Consider the following 18,779-nt stretch of genomic DNA (forward strand, 5'->3'; position numbering starts at 1 on the left):
AAGAGGGAGAGCAGACAAAGAGGAAGAGAAGGAGTAGGGATGAAGAGTGTACGCTCCCACCTCTCATCTTCTTCTCTCCCACTCTCCTTTGTGAACAGATGGGTGGAGGTATCAGATTGTGATGAAAGCCAAAGTGTGTGTGTGTGAGGGGGGCAGACAAACAGACACATACAAACTGTACATGCTCACAGGCTGCACCCACACACACTTTCACTCTCCAGACAGACACAGTACTTTGCATGCCTTGATACCCTCTGTCTACTCATTCTCCACTACGGTCATATTCACATATGACATGATGACAGCGAGTGTGTTTTGTGTGTAGTGATCACAGACTAGTCAGGTAATACAGGTTCTTCAATTCCACAGTGTAGGCACTGTACACACACAGCGCAACAAATCTGAACTGAGACCCAGTGGTGTGGATGAGTTTTTTTTTTCCCTCCTCCTCCTGGCCAGAGAGACAGACACACAGAGGGAGGCAGGGAGCGGCTCCAGGCACATGTGGATCAGATGAATGGTGGGAAGAAAGAGATAAGTCGGGTTGAAGAAAGAGGAGGATGAGAGGAGGTGGAGAGAAAAAAAGGCATCAAACTTGCGAGCCCCGCGGGCCTTTTTTCGCAGAGGGGCGGAGGCCAAACACAGGCATGGCGGAGAATTCACACGTCTCGCTGTCAGTGTTCACCGGCAGTCTGTGCTGAATCCATCACAACATATACAGACGTGCTTGAGTGTTGAACTGATGAAATTTCTGTGTTCGACTTCAAATACAAAAAAAAAAAAAAGAAAAGAAAAGGTGGCAGTCTGGCAAGCACTTCACCATCTTGACATGGCTCTTTCACACTGGACACAAAAACACTAGCATCTGGCTAAGCCACTAACTTCTGGCTTTTGTTTTCAGTATTAAAGGAAAACAGCGTTCATTATTGGGTCACATGACTCTGTAGTAGTCGCAGGTATTTATTGGCTTCAGCTCCGATTAGCAGAGATAGAAAGACGACAATTGGGTGGACGTGATGCTGTGACGCATGTTTAATCAAGTTCCCAATGGTAGCGTCCAAATACTTTCCTGTCCGTCTCCTTACGAGTTTGAAAAAGAGAAGTAAAAGATATAAAAATTCAGAAGTGCAACATTGTCACTGATCTCCATGCTGCTTTCTACTGTTTTTCCTGCACATCTGTAGTATCTGCTAGATGTTTTCATTTTACAATGTCAAATCCACCTATTTTGCGTGGTGATTTTCTCGCCATGACAACAGGATTTCTTAAGAGCAAATGAAACTGTTGCAGTTCGGTTGAATTTTTGTCAAAAGAATTTCTCCCGTAGTGTTTAAGTAAGATGGATGGCGAGATGTGTGCAGTTTGACCTACCACGTGTCATTGTTGTGTGTGTGTGTGTGTGTGTGTAGTGTGCTTCTGTGGTCACTGAGTCCATACATTGTCCGCCAGTCATGGTGGTCAAAAGTACTGCCAGCATGGACTGTTTTCTCTCTCTCTCTCTTTCAAATTTAGCCATGTTTACAGCCAGCTGTCAAGTGAATTTTACGCAAACTTTTAAAATGTTGCAAAGGTAAAATGTAAATAGGCTGTTTTCCATCGGTCACTTTGAAGTGAATAAAAATAGGCTTCCCGAACTGAAAATCCACTAGAAAGCTGAAGAGACTCTTTTGACAGTATTGGCTTTTCTTGGACATGATATCTTGCAGTATTCCAAAACTTCCAAACCATTCCTCAGCTCCTCTCTTCTAAAACTCAACCGTTAAATCAGAATCAGAGTTTCTTTATTTATCTCCGAGGGGAAATTCTTTATATGTAGAGACATTGCAATGTGCAGTTTTCCCTACCAAGAAAATGAAAATGAAAGAAAGTAACAAAATAGAAAATAAGGTAAAATATAAGATAGAATATCAGATATTTACATATATCTATACATTTATACGTTTCCAGAGAAATGTTCAATAGTTCAATAGTTTGATGGTGACAGGCTGGGAGTAAGAGTCTGTAGCCCAGCAGGCAACAGCATATGTGATGGCACTGGACACCACGACTCATAGAACATCCTCAGCGTCGTCCTGCAGATGTTGAAGGACCTTGACAAAATTTATCTCTGGCCATAAAAACGCTTCAAGTAGTTTTTAAGGTAGTTGGTAGCACGCCGCCGTCTCTTCTCTTCTTCCTAATTTCAACAGCCTTTTTTTTTTCTCAGCATCTCTCTCGAGGAAGATTCTCTTAAGTGAGGAATCGACAGCAGAAGGGGAAGGAAAGAGGGTAAGATATTTGATGGGGGGGGGGGGGGGTTGTTGAGAAAGACTGTGCCTAAACCAGTGTTAATTGAGCACAGCTGTACCTCGTTAAACATTAATTGGCAATTAATCACCCCCCCCCCAACTCAACTCCAGTTGAATGTAACTTGAATATATCTTTTAAAAGAGAGAGAGCGACAGGGACAGAGAGAGAGAGCGAGAGAGTGGGGAAGAAAGTAAATTATTCACAGTAGCACAAGGAAAGCCTGTTCTAGCTCAACCTCCCACCCCCTCTACCTTTTCTCTCCTCCATCGTCTCACTCCTTCTCTCCCTCTGTGTGCTCCATTCAGCCCATTAATCTAGTTTTCTGCCTTTATCTGCGCTTCCTTCCCCTCAGCCGTCTGTGGTTCATCCAGAGATGTAGACAGAGAGAGAGAGAGAGAGAGAGTGGGATTGAAAGAGAGATGTCACAACAAGGAGGGGGAAGGAGCGATGGAGGAGGTGGAAGGAGAAGCCTCGATGCTCTTGCATGAAGAGAATCATGAGGAACAGGAATGTCGATGTCTATGCCCACATTCAAGTTGGTAAGTCTTGCGTAAATGAAGTGCATCCACGCAGGGCTTTGAGGTTGTTTTTGTAAAGATGCAATATGGGCACTGATTAATATTGTTTTCTTGATTCTACTTTGGTTTTTAAACTGTAACAGTGTGCATCACCGCCAGGAACAACCCAGTTACTCTGCTGAGTTTGAGCTGCTTTAAAGCTCAGATCGACTGTTCTCCATCACTAACTATACTGCCCCGGTTGTTCTCATTCACGTATTTTTTATTTCTGTCGTCAGAAACTTCTAGGGATTTACTGGAGTATAGTATAGTATGGAGTATAGATGACCCAATCATGTCTTAGCTGGCTTCACTTCATCCTCTTTTCCTCTTTTCCCTCGCCAAAGTTTTCGCTTGAACAAACTGCTTTGTAGTTTTGTAAGTAAAGTAAAAATGGAACTCAACCACCTGATACCCCACCCCCCATCGCCCCCCCATCCCAAGCCAATTCCAAAGTGAAAAAGATGTGCAGAGAGAGAATGCCAATACTGAGTGTCTTTTCAAATTTGGCCAGCTAGTGTGGATGTACTATCAGAGCAACCTGTGAATGCTGCTGAAGTTGAAAATCCAGCATATGTGGCCACAGGCAGTTTGTGTTGCCAGTGTTTGAAGACACACTGTGTGTACTGTGTGTGCAGTAAACTCAGTCTGTCCTGCAGAACCAGTGTGTTGGGCTGCATTGTTCAGTGCTGCTGGCTCTTATGTAACAGGACTGATTACAGCAACAAGGGTAACCTGCAGTGCACTCGTTGACACACATTCTCTGTCTCTCCAGCCTTCCCCCAATGTCACTATCTTTTCATACACACACACACACACACACACACACACACGCTTGCACTTGTTTCCTTTTCCACATATCTCTGCTATTTCCAACCATCTCGCTCAATTAAACGCTCTCTTAAACGCTTTGTTTCCTTCTGTCTCTTTTCATTATCCGTCACTTCTTCCTCTCTGCTCCTTTTAACGATGTCACTTTGGCTGCATCCCAAATTTCACAGCCTCTCTCTGCTTTCTACCTCTTTTTCTCTCTGTTTCACTGTCCTCTATCAGTCGCCATCTATCTGCCCTCATCGTCTTAGTCTCTCTCTCTCTCTCTCTCTCTCTCTCTCTCTCCCTCCCTCCCTCTCTCCCTCTCTGCCTGGGATCCAGCTCAAATGTTACAAATGCTATTGCATACTGGCTAGGGGCCAAATCAGCAAGGCGATAAATCAATACAGCGAGAGAATTATGTAACGTGCCACCATATTGACTGGCCTTCTCTCCTTATCCTCCACCCTTCCATGGATGGTTTCCTGCTCTGTTCCTTACACTGTGTCATCGACTCACCTTCTTTCTTCCCTGTTTGCCTTTTGCCCTCATTTAACAAGAGAAATTGTCAAAGCTGTAAAACCTTGCCTTCAAGGTTAGCTTTGAGGTGAGTTCTGTCTGTGCTGAATCAACACGTCAGTATACAAACATTTATCTGCAAACATTTATCTCCTGTTAGAGGTGGCAGGGAAATAATTGCAAGATAATAAGGGAAAACTTGTCTAAGTTTGATAAACTGTAATAAGATGTTCGACCTGGCAATGATTTGAAAGTAAGAAGTCTAAAAGGCAGAAAGTATAGTATTCAGATAAGTAAAATGCCAGCTTTTTACTTAACTGGCAACTGGACTGAGAAATTTTCACAGGTCTCAACAACTTTTTAATGATCTAATGAAATCATTAGTGCATTGATTTGATTCCTTTTTGAGCACTGACTAAACTAGTAATTCCCATGCCTGCTGCAAGAGTGAGTATTTGTTCGATGCACCAGAATGCAAATGTGCATATATTGTGATGTTTGGAGGCAAGCAGCTTAGCCCTTCTGTGAGCTGATAACCCGGAAAGCCCTTATCTGCATCACTATACAGAGCAATGTTTACATGAATGCTGGCAGAAGCTGGAAATCACTACGTACATTTAACATCTCGACAGCATTCTTCTGCCCCAGAACTTGGATATAAGCATTATTCAAAGTTATTTCATAGCTGCTCTTTGCTCGGTGTCTCTACCTCTCAGAATTCAGTGATTTAGTGTATTTCTGCAGGTGTGTGTATGTAACTTCAGGATGCCGATTGAGCATTATTCACTGGTGAAAATGACAAACATTAGAATATGTTTTATAATAAGTACACACCAGATGGAAACTTATGGTGCACAATATTATATTCCAACAGCTTCACCATCGAGTTCAAAGTGAATCTATAATGCATTTGTGTGAATGTAATCTATATGCAGTTCGAGGTTCAAGGATCCTGTGACTCAACCATATGAGATCAAACTAATTAGAGGCTGTTATCAGCCGTAATACATTTCCATTGCAGCTGTTCTCTGATGAAAGATTTTCACTTCAAACAGGCAGCTGTGGTACATGCATGCACACGATACAGCAGGAGCTGAAATGAAATTAACCTCTCTCGGAGGGCAGACACATTGAGCAACTGGCACAAACTCAGCTGTTGATTTTATGGAAGCTCCTCAGGGATTTTGTCTAAGTTATTCTCTGTTACCTTTCCATTCCGGTCATGCAGTCTGGAGCTGTGGCTCCAAGTGCCCTGGCTTCTTTATGGAGACGAGGGAAGAGGGGGGCAGTCTATAGGAGTCCGCGAGTGCAGTAATAGTGCCTATATTTCCTACAGCCCCTGCCCTGGTCAGAGAGTGCAGCGGCTACATGGTGTATTTTCCATACCGTCACCCCCCCCACACACACACTGTACTTTCTCTCTCCGCTCTGGAATTTCATCCTTCTGCACGTGTCCGGCACTCAAGAGGGCACTCTGTGTGTGTGTGTGTGTGCTATAGGAAACATCTCCCGGTAAAGAAAAGGAAACATGAACTTTTTTTATTGTGTGTGTGTGTGCTTGTGTGTAACATAGCAAGTGGGCACTGCTTGTTCCACTGTCCCAGCCTGAAAGTTTTTGTAGAATTCAAACATCGTTTTTTTTTTTATGGCCACCGTGGATGCATTACATTTTGTCCCAACACATTCTGGTAAAGGGCAATGGAAAGAAGGAAACATTAGATTTTCTAAATGTCATTTTAAATAATTTTGGTTGTTTTGATTTTTCACACTAAGTAATATTGATTTGGAAAGCTATTGCTTTGTCCCACAAATGTCAAGTGGTTTCCTTGTAGAAAGAAGCAAGAAGGCACACACAAATAGAACAGTGGAAGAAGCGAAAAAAAATCCATAATGAAGTGCAAAACAGAACCAACATTCATCCTCTCTGGCAGCCACTCTTTTGGCATTATTACTGATGATAATAAAAGGAAGTGCAGTTGAGTAAGAAATGTAAACAGTGATACAGTCAGTTTTAAGTCAGCCAAGTAAATTTGGAAGAGGAAACTGCAGTGTAATCGAAATGGACATATACCTGACTGACAAAACAATGAAAATTATACCCAAGTCGTAATGAACCAGAATGAACCTTTAAAATTCCAAATTGACATAAAAAGAGTACACAAACTAATTCTAATCTAAATACATATACACTCAACAAAAATCTAAATGCAACATTTTTATACATATTACATATTTTTGCTCCCATTTTTCACAAGCTGAATCTGAAGATTTAAGACTTTCTTGTGCACACAACAGACTTATTTCTCTCAGACTTTAAGCACAAATGTGGTTAAAAAAATCCTTGCTAGTGACAGCCTCTCCTTTGCGGGATAATCCATCCACCTGACAGGTGTGACATATCAAGAAGCTCATTAAACAACATGATTACTGCAGGTGTGCTCTGGGCTTTTCACAATAAAAGGATCCTCCTTTATTTTGAAAAAAAGTCTTCTCAGGCACTGGGCTCTGGACTTCACATGACTATAGGATTACAGCTGAGCATTTTTTGGCAACAGGCACCCCAAAGAAGAAGAGGGGGCAGCGTGGAGAGAGAAATTAGATATAAATTAAGTATAAATTAAATTAGCTAGAAATTAGAAAAACACACATACATGCTGAAAGAAGTCTGTGAATGCAGGAGAAGAGTTACGCCTTACATTAAGTCTTGCGTTGTTCTCATCATGTTGGCTGGTTTTTATGCTGAACCATTATCGCTGCCTTCACACATCTGTTGGTGCAAAGATGTTGGTGCAATAAATCCACATCTGCGCTGCAACACACACAGTTTTATAACCTCGATCGAAGGTTATCTGCATCTGCATCGATTTGTTTCTTTTTTTTCCTTCGTATTTTTTTTTTTTTTTAATCATCTGTGTGTGTGTGTGTACTGTAGGTCAAAGCATGTTTCCATCAGGCTTACATCACACTAATAAAGAAGAGAAATTGAGGTGCAGAGTGAACACAGAGGCTCCTTCTGCACTCCAATCCCATCTGTTTGACACACAGAGGTAGGGAGGGGAAGGATGGAGAGAGAGAGGGAGGAGAGAGGGAGGGGTAGTAGACGAATGAGAACGAGGCCAGATCAGGCTGAGGCAGGGGGGAGGTGGGGGGTGGTGGGGGGAGAAAGGGGGGAGGTGCTGTTTAGAGAAAGGCAGGGAGTGAAAAAAAAAAATCAGAGGGAGGCAGGCTGGGGGGTTGGGCTCCAAGCCTGTGCATGTGTATGTGAGAGAGGGAGAGAGAAAGCAGCAAGCGAATGTGTGTTGTGTATGTCTGTGTGTGTTTGTGCGCGTGTGTGCTCTCGCTCTGTTCCTTTCTTTGTTTGACTACTGAGTGGGGAAAAAAAGCAAGACAGAATATAGAGAGATAGAGAGAGGGTGAGGAAGAGAAACACAGACAGATGAGGAGAAGAAGAAGAGGATCTTAAAGAGACACTTTTTGTTAGAGAGAGAGAGAGAGAGAGGGGGAGAGAAGAAGAAAGACAAAGGATTTCTATTTTGGTCTGTTTTTATTTTTCTTTATTTTCCCTGCTGGCTGTAAAATAAGAAAAAAAATATATACCAACAACAACGACAACACAGCTGAATGCTTTTGACAACAGTGTCACATTCAGGAGCAGTGTGTGTGTTTTGTGTGCTGCCTCAGTACGCGTGTGTGTGCGTGCTCTGAAGAGGTGGGGGAGGCAGCCTGTGCAGTTTAAAGGGAAAATACAAGACACACACAAAGCTGGGAGCGCAGGCAGGCAGGCAGGCAGGCAGGCAGGCAGGCAGGCAGGCAGCAGGAAAGGCAAGGAAAGGAAGAGGTAGCAGGAATCTGCTGAGCTGGCTGCCGCTTTAACTAACAAACCTCCTTTGGATTTTACCCAGCCGAGCCGACCCTGTCTCTCCCTCTGAGCTCAACCTGAGCCCGGCCACGGTAAGACAAGCTTCCTATCCACAAGCTCTCAGCTGTTTGAAGGCTACTGCTCTGCAGACAAAAGCAGGAGAAAGTTGCTGTGTGTGTGCAGATGGAGAGAGGCTAAGCTAAAGGCTGAAGCTAAGGCTAAAAGGCGTGAGGAATGCAGCACAAAGGGAGCTTGTGTGCTCCAGCTGGGGCTGTGTATGTGTGTGCATGTGTGTGTGTGTGTGTGTGTGTCTTTGTGGACAGGCTTGAATGTTTATGTCACGGGGCTTCCCAAACTTTTGCATGTGAAGGATGCCCCAAAATAGACAAGTAGCCGACAGCAGATCCCCTTTTTGGTAAAAGATTTCTCTCTGTCCTGGCTAATTGTGTGCTGGAGGTGGAGAGAGTGAAAGCTCCTATCAGATTAGTCATTATATAGTGTCTGTCGGTGCTGCACGTGAAGGCAAATGTCGAGAAATTAAAGTAGTTGTCATTTTATAGGGAAACAAAAGGAAAGCCTGTCAAGAGGAGTCCTGAAGGTCCCATCATGTTAGTTTAAAAAGCAGTGGTTCATGTCAGTGCAGGGTGATTTAAATACCCCTGACGGCTCGGCGGCCAGCTGGCTCACCGGCACGGAAAACAAAACATAAAAGTAGTTTTTTCTAGTAGTCATTTCTTTCTTTGTTTCCTTTTTCTCATCTCTTTTCACGCCTTCATCCCCCCTTCTCCCGTGTCTTCTCCCTGTCTTTTATCATCACCCAGCGCTCTTCGCTGATTTAAATGTCAGTTTGCACAAAAGGTTTCTCTCTCTTTCTTTCTCCTCCTCATCCCCTTTTTTCTCCATTTTTCTTTTTTCTTTCCCCCCACCAGCATCTCTCCTGCCTATCATGTCTTCTTTGTGAAATAGACAGGTGACTATTGAACATAGCTGGCTCTTGTGACTTTGCTGCCTAAGCATTAATCAGTGAATGCCCAGCTTTTCTACATACACACACACACACACACACACACACACACACAGACAGATGCCGGCTTCCATCAGCTTCTCACACAGTTGAACACGCATGCGTGCACGCACCCACACACACACACACACACACATACATGCGCATAAACACTGAGAGATCAGTAGTACAAAGTGTGTTGTCCCGTCCAGTTTATGTTGTGGTCTTGGGGCTTTCAGCATGTACTTGTCAGTAGTCTGGTCTGCGGTCAGCACCCGTAATGTAAATGTGTGTGTTTATGTGTGTGTGGATCTGGCATACTGAGTATGTGTGGATGCGTGCGTGCGTGCATGCATGTGTGCTCCTCCCTGCACAAGTGTGTGAGAAACACAACACTTGTGCCGGTGTCTGCCTGGAGCTAATATTGGTGTCAGTATGTGACCGTCTGTGTGCGTGTGTGTGTGTGTGTGTGTGTGCGCGTGTGTGTGTGCATGCCTGTCCCTGTCCTAATTAAGCCTCCCCCTTCCCTTGTTTGAACCAATACAAACATTCCTAGAATAAAAGCCTCACTAGAAAGACATCTCACGCGTACTACTGTAAACTGATCCCTACAGCACTCCACACACACGTGAGCACCCGGCCCGCACATGCGCACACACACTTCCACACACAAGGCAAAAAAATGACTGTTACTATTCCATTTCCCTACCCCCCCCCCCCCCCTTCCCTCTGGGAATTTCCTCCTCTCCCATTTTATTAGTTCATTACCAGCGGAAATAGAGCGTCCTCTACTCCCTGACATTTCTCTTTTTCTTGTCTTTCTTTTTATTCCTCCACCACTTCCTGTCCAGCTGCAATTATCCAGTGGTGGCGTGCCAGGCGAGGTTCAGCCAGGGTCGCCTGCTGTGGGCTGGAATACATCATAGCTGTTCTAGCTCTCTACCTGACATAGCCCTGCCCTGATTAGGAAATACAGTATACAGAACACAGCCAGTGCTAATGCTGCGCTAATCTGTTTATACTGCGCTGCTGGTTCCCATGCTGAATACAGAGAATGGACTACAACAGGAGAACATGATGTCACATAAAAGATTACATTATGGTTTGTCAGAATTGATTATGGTGGGATGGATTACTTCCTGATAGAGTTCTCTACGTTTGATCGAATGCAGTAACTGATTTGATCGAACGCGGTGTACAGTTTTGAAATAATACAATAAATAATATGATAGATGAAGTTTTTAAGTGGTAGAACATAACTGGTTAAGATAACTGGTAAGATAACTCATATTATAGAAGGGAAAATCATGTTCTGTAATAAGCAGTTGCATGGTGAGTTGAACAAAACATACATGGCACGTTATTGATATTACGAAGTATGTTTGACAGAAAATTTTTCGTTGTTAGTTTTTCTTCCTGTGCCGTGCCAAACATTTGATGTTTGACATGTGGTGGTGTGTCATATGGGCCATATGATACATACATTTTTCTATATAATTCAAGATAAATCATGTTTATGTCCAGCTTTTGAAAAAAAAAAATCATAATCAGAACTTTTTTTCTGATGGAATTTCTTTTAATCTCTTCTCCTTGGTAAAAAGGACAGTAGAGAACAAAAGAGCATAACAGACTGATAGATACAGATAAAACAGAGGCCATGTGTTTTTAGTTAGACACAATGTAATACAGAATAATAGCTTTTGTATGTAATGTGGTGAGACAGATTCTATTACTTTCCAGTATGGCCTTTGTTTTTGTTTTTTTTGGGTTGGGTTTTTTTTCTGCAGACTGCAGTTTTGCATAGTCATAAGTCGGAGGAGGGGTGGACTGGCCCAGCTGTGACTGAACGTGTGTGTTTTGTCGATGCAGATAAAATATGGGAATGTGGGCCATGATGACAGTTGATTCTGGAGCTGTCTGTGTAGCAACAAGCCATTTCCTGCACTGAGAGCCATTAGGACACCACCCAAACCTCCCACCCCCGTCTGTCACCCACTATGCTCCTGTGTTCATCTGCAGATGTGCACTCACATACACACTGAGGAGGTGGGTGGGGGGTGTTTTTGTGATTGAATTTGTGTGTGTGTGTATGTGTGTGTGTGCTGTTTTCGTCTTTACCCCTCCACCCACCCCCAACCCTGGGGCAGTCCCCCCATGGCTGAAGGGGTGGGGGATTGTGCATTCATTGGAATGGGGACTGAGATGGCGGGGGGGAGGAAGAGGAGGAGGAGGAGGAGGAGGAGGGTGATTGAGTGTGGTGCCTGGAGAAGAAAAAGGGAGAGAGAGAGAAGAGAAGAGGGGGAGGGGTGAGCTGCCTTGTGTTTAAAAACAAGGAGAAAGGGGGGAGGAGAAGGAGAGGAGCAGACAGGCAGGAGAGAAGGTTCAGGGGTGGAGGTGAGGGGAGGCTGGCTGACTGGCTGGCGCCGCGGCTGGTTTGTGTCTTTGGAGAGAGAGGGGTTGGAGCTGGGCTAGAAACAGTTCATGTTCAAGTACTAATTTGACAAACTTTTATGTAAATAAATGTGTGTTTACTGTGTATCTCTGATTAATAGAATGTACTTAAACCTGTAACCAGCTGGTGAAAGCTTTTTCTGCCAATCTGAACTTCATGGTGATGGGTAGCTCTCACCTCTGCCACGCAGGAAGCGATGTGTGTGAGATTTCTCTTTAAAAGTTAGTTAACATTAGTTAACATAAGTCAGTGAAGAACCCAAATCTTTGTTTTGCCTCTTTACTGAATGTTTTGAACTCTTTTCCTAACATGTTAACTTAATGTGAGCAACAATACAACAAAGAAGTTTGCAGACATATGGTCATTGCTCTTGTGATCATCAAGTCTTTTTTTTTTTTTTTGTCTTTAGAAGGCAGTACTGAGTTTTCCATCAGATTTCAAGCTTGCATTTTTGTGGCCACATCAGAGACATGGTGGCCACTTCTGTCCAACACAGTCTTTGCTTCGTTTGTCACATCACTTCTTCTGTAGCCTTGTGCAAACCGGCGTTGATCAGGACGGCTCAAAGTGGTTAAAAGGCGGATCGCTGTTGTGCAGCATTGTGTATTGTCACAGTGCAGAAAAACATACATCTGTCTATATTCAGATTTACGTTCCTACTTTGAACAGTGAGTGTTTAAACAAATATTGTTTGTAATATGCAAGTATAGAGGCTTGCTTTTTGAATTTGTGTTGGGCAGTGTTGGCGGTTTGTGCGAAAGTAATACAACACAGATGTCCAGCATTTATTTAGTTTGGAAGAATACAAGCATATACGTGGTGGGTGGTACCAGCTGGCCTTGTATTGTCTCCAAAAGATTTCCAAGGTTTAATGTGGTGTATTAAATACTGCTTATACATCGATGCAAGTGCTGGCAGCATTGCCCTTGCAAAGCAGTCAGCTGTTCAGAGAGCGTATTTGCCAGAATTTGTGCCAGTTCCGTTTATGATCCAGACTCTTTTGCTGTACATACATTTCTGTGGCACATAAATACAGACGTCCAGACATACAGTAAAATGTTAGCTAATGTTAGTCAAAAGCACAGTTTGTTAATGCACAGAAGGATAAGGCTTAGGTAGTTAATTCTATTATGGTAGGTCAAAGGGTTCAGGCAGATTAGCTCTGGCCTTGAAGCTAATATCCACCATAGAAACTAGCTTGCGCAGGTAGCTGTATATGATTAGCAGAGAGTAAGACAAAGAGAGCAACATGATGAAAAACAGAGACAGAGTGGCTCGGCAGTCTGGTGGAAGGTCAGATCCACATGCTGCAGCCTGACTTCCTTTTTCCTTTTTTTTATTTAAGTTAGTCTGTACCTGAGCTGCAATCAGAGGAGATGCTCAAGAGCAGGAAGAATTAAAGAGCGGGTGAAGGACAATGTCTGAATAAAAGGTGATATGTGAGAAAGTGAATGAAGTTTTGAAAACAAAAACCAACACATGTATACACACACACGCAGACATAATATGCTGAATGTGCACATGGCTTCTTTGTGTGATAGAGACAGGCTGGGGTTTGTTGATTTAAGGTAATGGCTTCCAGTTGCCTCAGTCAGGAGAGGCCCATGTCACTACCGCTGAGTATAGACGAGGGATTGGCAGGCTAAGTGAAGTTGAAATCCATGACACACATGCAACTGAACACACAGAGATTGTGTGACTGTTATATGAGTTTCTTGTCTTGGTTACAGGTGTGTGTGCTTGTGTATGTACGTACGAGTACAAGTCCTCACTTCACAGCAGATTTTATCACTCCTTGCTAAAGGTCGACGGCAGAACTGTGTGTATGTTTATAACGTCTCTTGCATAATGTGTGTCATGGGTTGCAGATTGTTAAAGTGTGCTAGCTCTGTAATGAAGGATGCAGACTTCTTTATAACTCCTGATGAAAGAGGAGGGAAGGACAAAGAGAAGAAAAAAAGAGGCACGTTGATGGCAGTTAAAGATTTGAAAGAGAGTTTTTGAATTGAAACCTGCCAGGTATTTGATTGTGCCGGACTTTCCTTCCTACTTCTGCAACAAACATGTCTTTATTTCCCCATTAATAATGCAGAGATAAAAGATTGTGCCTTTTTCCATCTGCTGTTCTATTTATTATCAGCTGCTCGTAATGTAAGTGATATCTGCATTGAAGCATCCCACTGTTGCATTCAGGGTAGGATCAGCTGCTGAAACACCTAAAATGCAAACCACATAAAACAGAAAATCTTAGTGCAGAAACAGAGATTCACATAATCACACATGACAGCTGGCCTATGGCCTGTGTTTTTACTGCACTCTGTAATTGTGCAGGCAACAAATGTGCAGGCTCTTTGAAGTTTTCTGCTCCCGTGCTGTTCTCCTTTTCATTGTCTCTGTATTTGTTTATTTATGGTGTTTCTCATGAAGTAATATGGTTGTGCCCGGCTTCTCACTGTGCATGCATGCATACTCGAGTTGAAGGAACGTGTTTGAAGCTGAGCGTCTGCGTTCCATACCGTTCTTAGAAGTAGACGAGGGTTAGGTTTAATACATGAGTGTGTGTGTGTGCACAGGTGGGGATCTTTGTCAATGAAAAGTTGAGTCTCTTGCATAAACTCCGTGACAGAGTTGAGTCTGCTCACAGGTATGCAGGTATTTATGCCTGGCATTTGCTGTTAATGATGCAAGACTAGAACACAATGTTTAGTCCTGCCTTATCGCACTGGTCTCACTGGTTTTACTCGCTTAATGTGAGTCTGTTTACTGCTGGGCTGCACATGGGACTCAACATGTATTCCATTTTGTAATACGCTAAGGAGTAATAAGTAGCATGTTTATCAAGCCAGTGTTTGCCAAACTATAGGCAGCTTGTGCATTCAGCAAAGCCTAGCAACAGTGACGTCATTTCAGACTTCAGTTATTTCTCTCAGATTTCCTCAGATCACTGTGACAACAAAACATTGCTAGAATTCATCAGCATCATGATAGAAATCAAAATCAGTACATTTGACACCATGCATATCACTGTGTTCTGCAGCATCTTACTCGTCTCACTAGTATCTATATTACATTCTTCAGACTGAACCCATATACATAGCCAACACATTCAAACAGACTAAACAGGTTAGTTTATCTGTAGATGTTCATCAGCAATCAGGTGCAAAACAAACACACACACACGCGCGCGCACGCACCACCAGACCATCTGCCCTTAACACCACGCACGCACACACACAAACATCGGTGGCCCCACAGTGACCTCAATCGATCCGGCTGATTGACTTACAGTAATGCATTAACCCGATTATGTTTCTAAGGAGATGAAGCAGCTGTAATTAACTGATCAACTGGGAGGGGGAAGTTTTGCTTTGTAAACTATTTGGTTAGAGATTTCTTCTCCTCCTACTTCTAGTCCTTCTCTTCCACCCTGACTTCCCTCTGTTCCTCTCTCTCTCTCTCTGTCTCTTTCATTGATGTGCCCTCTTTTCTGTCACCATTCTCCACCTCCTCTTTTCTTGTTTGTTCTTTTCCTACCAAAACTGCCACCTCCTCTGTCTTCCCTGCTCTCTCTCTCTCTCTCTCATGTGTTACGCCGCTCTCTCTTTGACCCAGTTCCACACTGAACCATGACCTCTCTCACTTGTGTAACTTCTATGATAACAGTGCTTTTGTGTGTGTGCATGTGTGTCCCACAATGTCTCTCGCTCCAATTCTTCACAATATGTGAGTCACAAGTCACAGCTGAGCCGCACAGGAGTCGATCCGTTTTGTAAGATTCGTTCAAAGCTTTCAAATTTGCTCCCTTATTTTCCATTTTGTTTTTTTTTTTGCGTTCGTCTTTTGTGTCTGTGTGTCGATATTGTTTCATGTTTGCAGTTGTGTCGCTCATGTATTCGTACAAATGGCAGGTGCGCATTCAGTGAGTGAGAGTATACAACACAGGGAGAAATCAAAGCTGTGTCTGTCTCGGAGTGTTTACGAGGATATCTGTGTCTATGCATGAGTGTGTCTGGAGGGCGGCGGGTGCACTGTGACCTTTATGGGTCTGAGTGTGTGTGTGTGTGTGTGTGTGTGTGTGTGTGTGTGTGTGCGTGCCCTTAACCCAGTAACATGATCTGTCTCAAGGAGTCAAGCCCTCCATTCCTTCTCTGTCTGTCTGCACCCTGCCTTTTCTTCATTCTCTCCTCTATCTTCCCATGTCTGCTCACAATCTGCTCTCTTTTCTTTCCACACCATTTCCTGTCTTTCATCCCTCTTTCCAGCATCCTGTCCCCTTTTCTTCCTCCCATCCTTAAACTTGTAAGTCTACCAAAACCTAGAAATACATCTGTCCAAATCTTCAGTCCTTTTGGCATATTTTTTTTTTCTTACGCACACTCTGATCAGATGGCTTTGATCGCAGAGATTGGAGAAGGGAGATGTGTGTGTGTGTGTGTGTGTGTGTGTGTGTGTGTGGTGGTGGGGTGTCACTGTTAGTGTTGTAATTGATCTTCTCTGTTTCCTTTGTTTGACTAGTGTTAGATGTCTGGAAGCACTCTGGAAGCTGCCTATACTGTACTGCAGTGATGCAATGTGGTATAGATTTTGTGTGTGTGTGTGTGTGAGTGTTGGGTGGGGCAGGGTGATGGAAGTCATGAGAGAGGCTGACTCTCTCCCACAGGGTTTGTATCACTGATGTATAGAATTACAAGCTCTCTTCACAGTGTGTGCACTGCATCTCCTCTCTGTCAGATGGTCAGCACTGCATATTCAGCCTCGTCCTTCTGACTGTTTTCATTCAGCAGACAAATTGAAAATGCAAAATGGTGGTGGGGGGGAAACTATGGTCCTAAACATATTCCTGAGACAGAAGAAATCCATGCATTGGGAGCTGATATGCCTTTAATAAGAGACTGCAAAGATATTAAAAACTCATCAGCTGATGGCCATAGGCCGAAATGTGTAGGTGGTCTTAATATATTGGAGCGGTGTTGTGGTTCTAAAGAGTGTTACAGCCCAGACTGGAGTCCTCCACCCTCCCACTGCTACAAAATATTCTCTCAGAAATCTGTTTGTTCTCTCTCATAAGTGTTAGGCTCGCACCAGCTCTTTGGAGTCTTGTATTCAAAGTTTCCAGTCAAACCGGAGCTTTAAGGTCTGAACGTGCACTGTGTGCTTTTTGGGCAGCGTATTTGCAGTTTCCAAGAGCTGTGTGTGTGTGTGTGTGTGTCCTGTACTCTGTTGCCATATGGCTGCTGTATTAGCCCACAGTGTAAACACAGCTGGCTGCCTCCCGTGGCTGCATGGGTGAACAGCAGTCTGCCTGCACATACAAAAAGCCCAAATAGGAGGATCACACTCACTGCCAGTACATTAATATGGCTATTAGGCTTATTGGGATTCATGGTGTGTTAATTGTAAGGCACATTAGAGTCGATGTTGCAGCTTGATATCCAGACTACTAGTGATATTAAGGTGGTGATTATTACATCTCTGAGCAGTTGCTTGTGTTACTTTGCTGCAGATATTTTTCTTGTAGTTGTTGTGATGCTGTGAGTATTGCAGTCTCAACACAGCACGTTGAGGGGAAAACTCACTTCTTGAAATCACTGTCACCATTTCTATTTTCCTAATCATGATATTGTGCATATCAGTGAATGTAAAAGCTGCATCCCTACCTTTATTTGTTACTATTCTGATAAAGATATTTATTAAAGAGTAATGCTTCTGTTCCTCTGCAGCAAAGACACAAAGAAGGGAGATAAAGCAGAGAGGGCAGGCACTGAACATTTCACATCATAAATAATGTCAGAAACACTGGTGCATGCTAGCCAGTGCTCAGGGTAGCGTGAAATCTGCTCTCGCCCCCTCCTTTCCTGTCTTCCCCCCATCACACTCCCTCTCTCACTCTTTGCGCGCATGTGTGTGTGCGCAGGGTAATTGAGGTGTGTGACCTTGCTGTAGGCCTGGCAGGTGTGAAGGGAGGCATGGAGGGAAGCAGGAGATGAGATGAATGGGGGGGGGGTGCTCTGCTGTTATATGTTGGCAGACTGATAGCCTGTATGCATGCATATATGTATGGTAATGTTTGACATTCTGTGGGGAAAATAAATACAAGTGATTGTGTGTGTGTGTGTGTGTGGGAGGATTCACATTCTTCTGCTGTAAGGTCCTCTCTGCATGCGACCTGGAAATGAGATCATGTGCATGTGTGTGGGTGTATGCGTTATCGAGCAGACGAGACGGCATATATAATATTCTATATGCTACAGTGTGTGCATCTGAATCTGTTTCGCATTAAAATCGTTACATGAGGCGTCTCTAATCCACTTTGTCAAAATGTAATATGTCAGTCTAATTACTCTGGACAAACGAGAGTAATGGTGGAGATGACTGGCAGCCGTCATGTCACAGCATTTCTACATCTATCATTTCATTTCCTATACGCCCTGTCACTTTCCACCACAAAGATGTTAACCTTTCCCTCCCTGGTGCTTACTGAAGCTTTACAGTGGAGGGTAAAAATGTTGAAAGCCTTTAAGTTATGTTCATGTGTTGGTCTGGTGTCTGAAAGCGCATCCAAGTCGCATTTACACCCAAGTCACAGCGTCAGTCCCAGGTCGAACATGGTAACTCAGATGGGGTCCGGGGGCACGGGGTCACAGTACTTGTACTTCTCATCTAAAATCACTGTTATAAAATTAGTATCTCAGTCGACATTTGTTATATACTAAATCATTTTAATTAACTAGGAAACATTGTGAAGGTGCCACTTTATATCACATCATATCGGCTCTGTCTATAAAAACAAATTTTACTCACGGTGTGATTCAGGCAAAAGAGTTTGAAAAGTCCTTGTAGACCCACAGTAATAATGTGACCAATGAAGTTATAAGGAACATTAACCTAAGGGTCATCAGTATCTGTGTGTGACACAATGCCATCACTTTAACAGAAAAAAGGAGCCAGCACTGTTAGATATTCAGAGCCTGAAACGACCTTTCTGACTTCCCCTGGCTGCTGTTACAAGATAAAACTTGATGACTAATGAAGCGTACTCTGGTGCGGTTTGCTGGCATGAAAACCAAAAACCAAGCCACAGGAGTTGTGTGATTTTAGCACAATTTCAGTAGCTAAACGACTAATACACAATCTGCTGATCATGAACTCTATTCAAATAATGATTTTATAGGCTAATTTATCTGTATAAGCCATGTGTATATATATATTGCTGCAAACCATTCTGTAATCACGTTAACATGCATGCAAGTATTTTTCTCTGATTATTGGATCTCATACTGCTGTGCTTGT

At 43.3% G+C, this 18,779-nt stretch overlaps 1 protein-coding gene across 5 annotated transcripts in view; it reads left to right on the plus strand.

Moving 5' to 3' along the window:
* The window catches only part of kdm6ba (lysine (K)-specific demethylase 6B, a), a 94,024-nt gene that overhangs the window by 35,130 nt on the left and 40,115 nt on the right, over window positions 1-18,779 (plus strand). The window contains exons 1-2 of one of the 5 annotated variants that reach the window (XM_046380420.1): window positions 2,226-2,268; window positions 2,642-2,828. The exons of 2 other annotated variants lie outside the window; for them this stretch is intronic. The gene's annotated coding sequence lies outside the window, so the exon portion shown is untranslated. Of the gene's footprint in view, window positions 1-2,225; window positions 2,269-2,480; window positions 2,829-7,732; window positions 8,127-18,779 lie in introns of those variants that run through there. 2 more of the 5 variants (XM_046380423.1, XM_046380422.1) reach the window with 2 other exon arrangements.

The sequence above is a fragment of the Scatophagus argus genome, chromosome 23, assembly GCF_020382885.2.
Source record: "Scatophagus argus isolate fScaArg1 chromosome 23, fScaArg1.pri, whole genome shotgun sequence".
Classification (NCBI taxonomy): domain Eukaryota; kingdom Metazoa; phylum Chordata; class Actinopteri; family Scatophagidae; genus Scatophagus; species Scatophagus argus.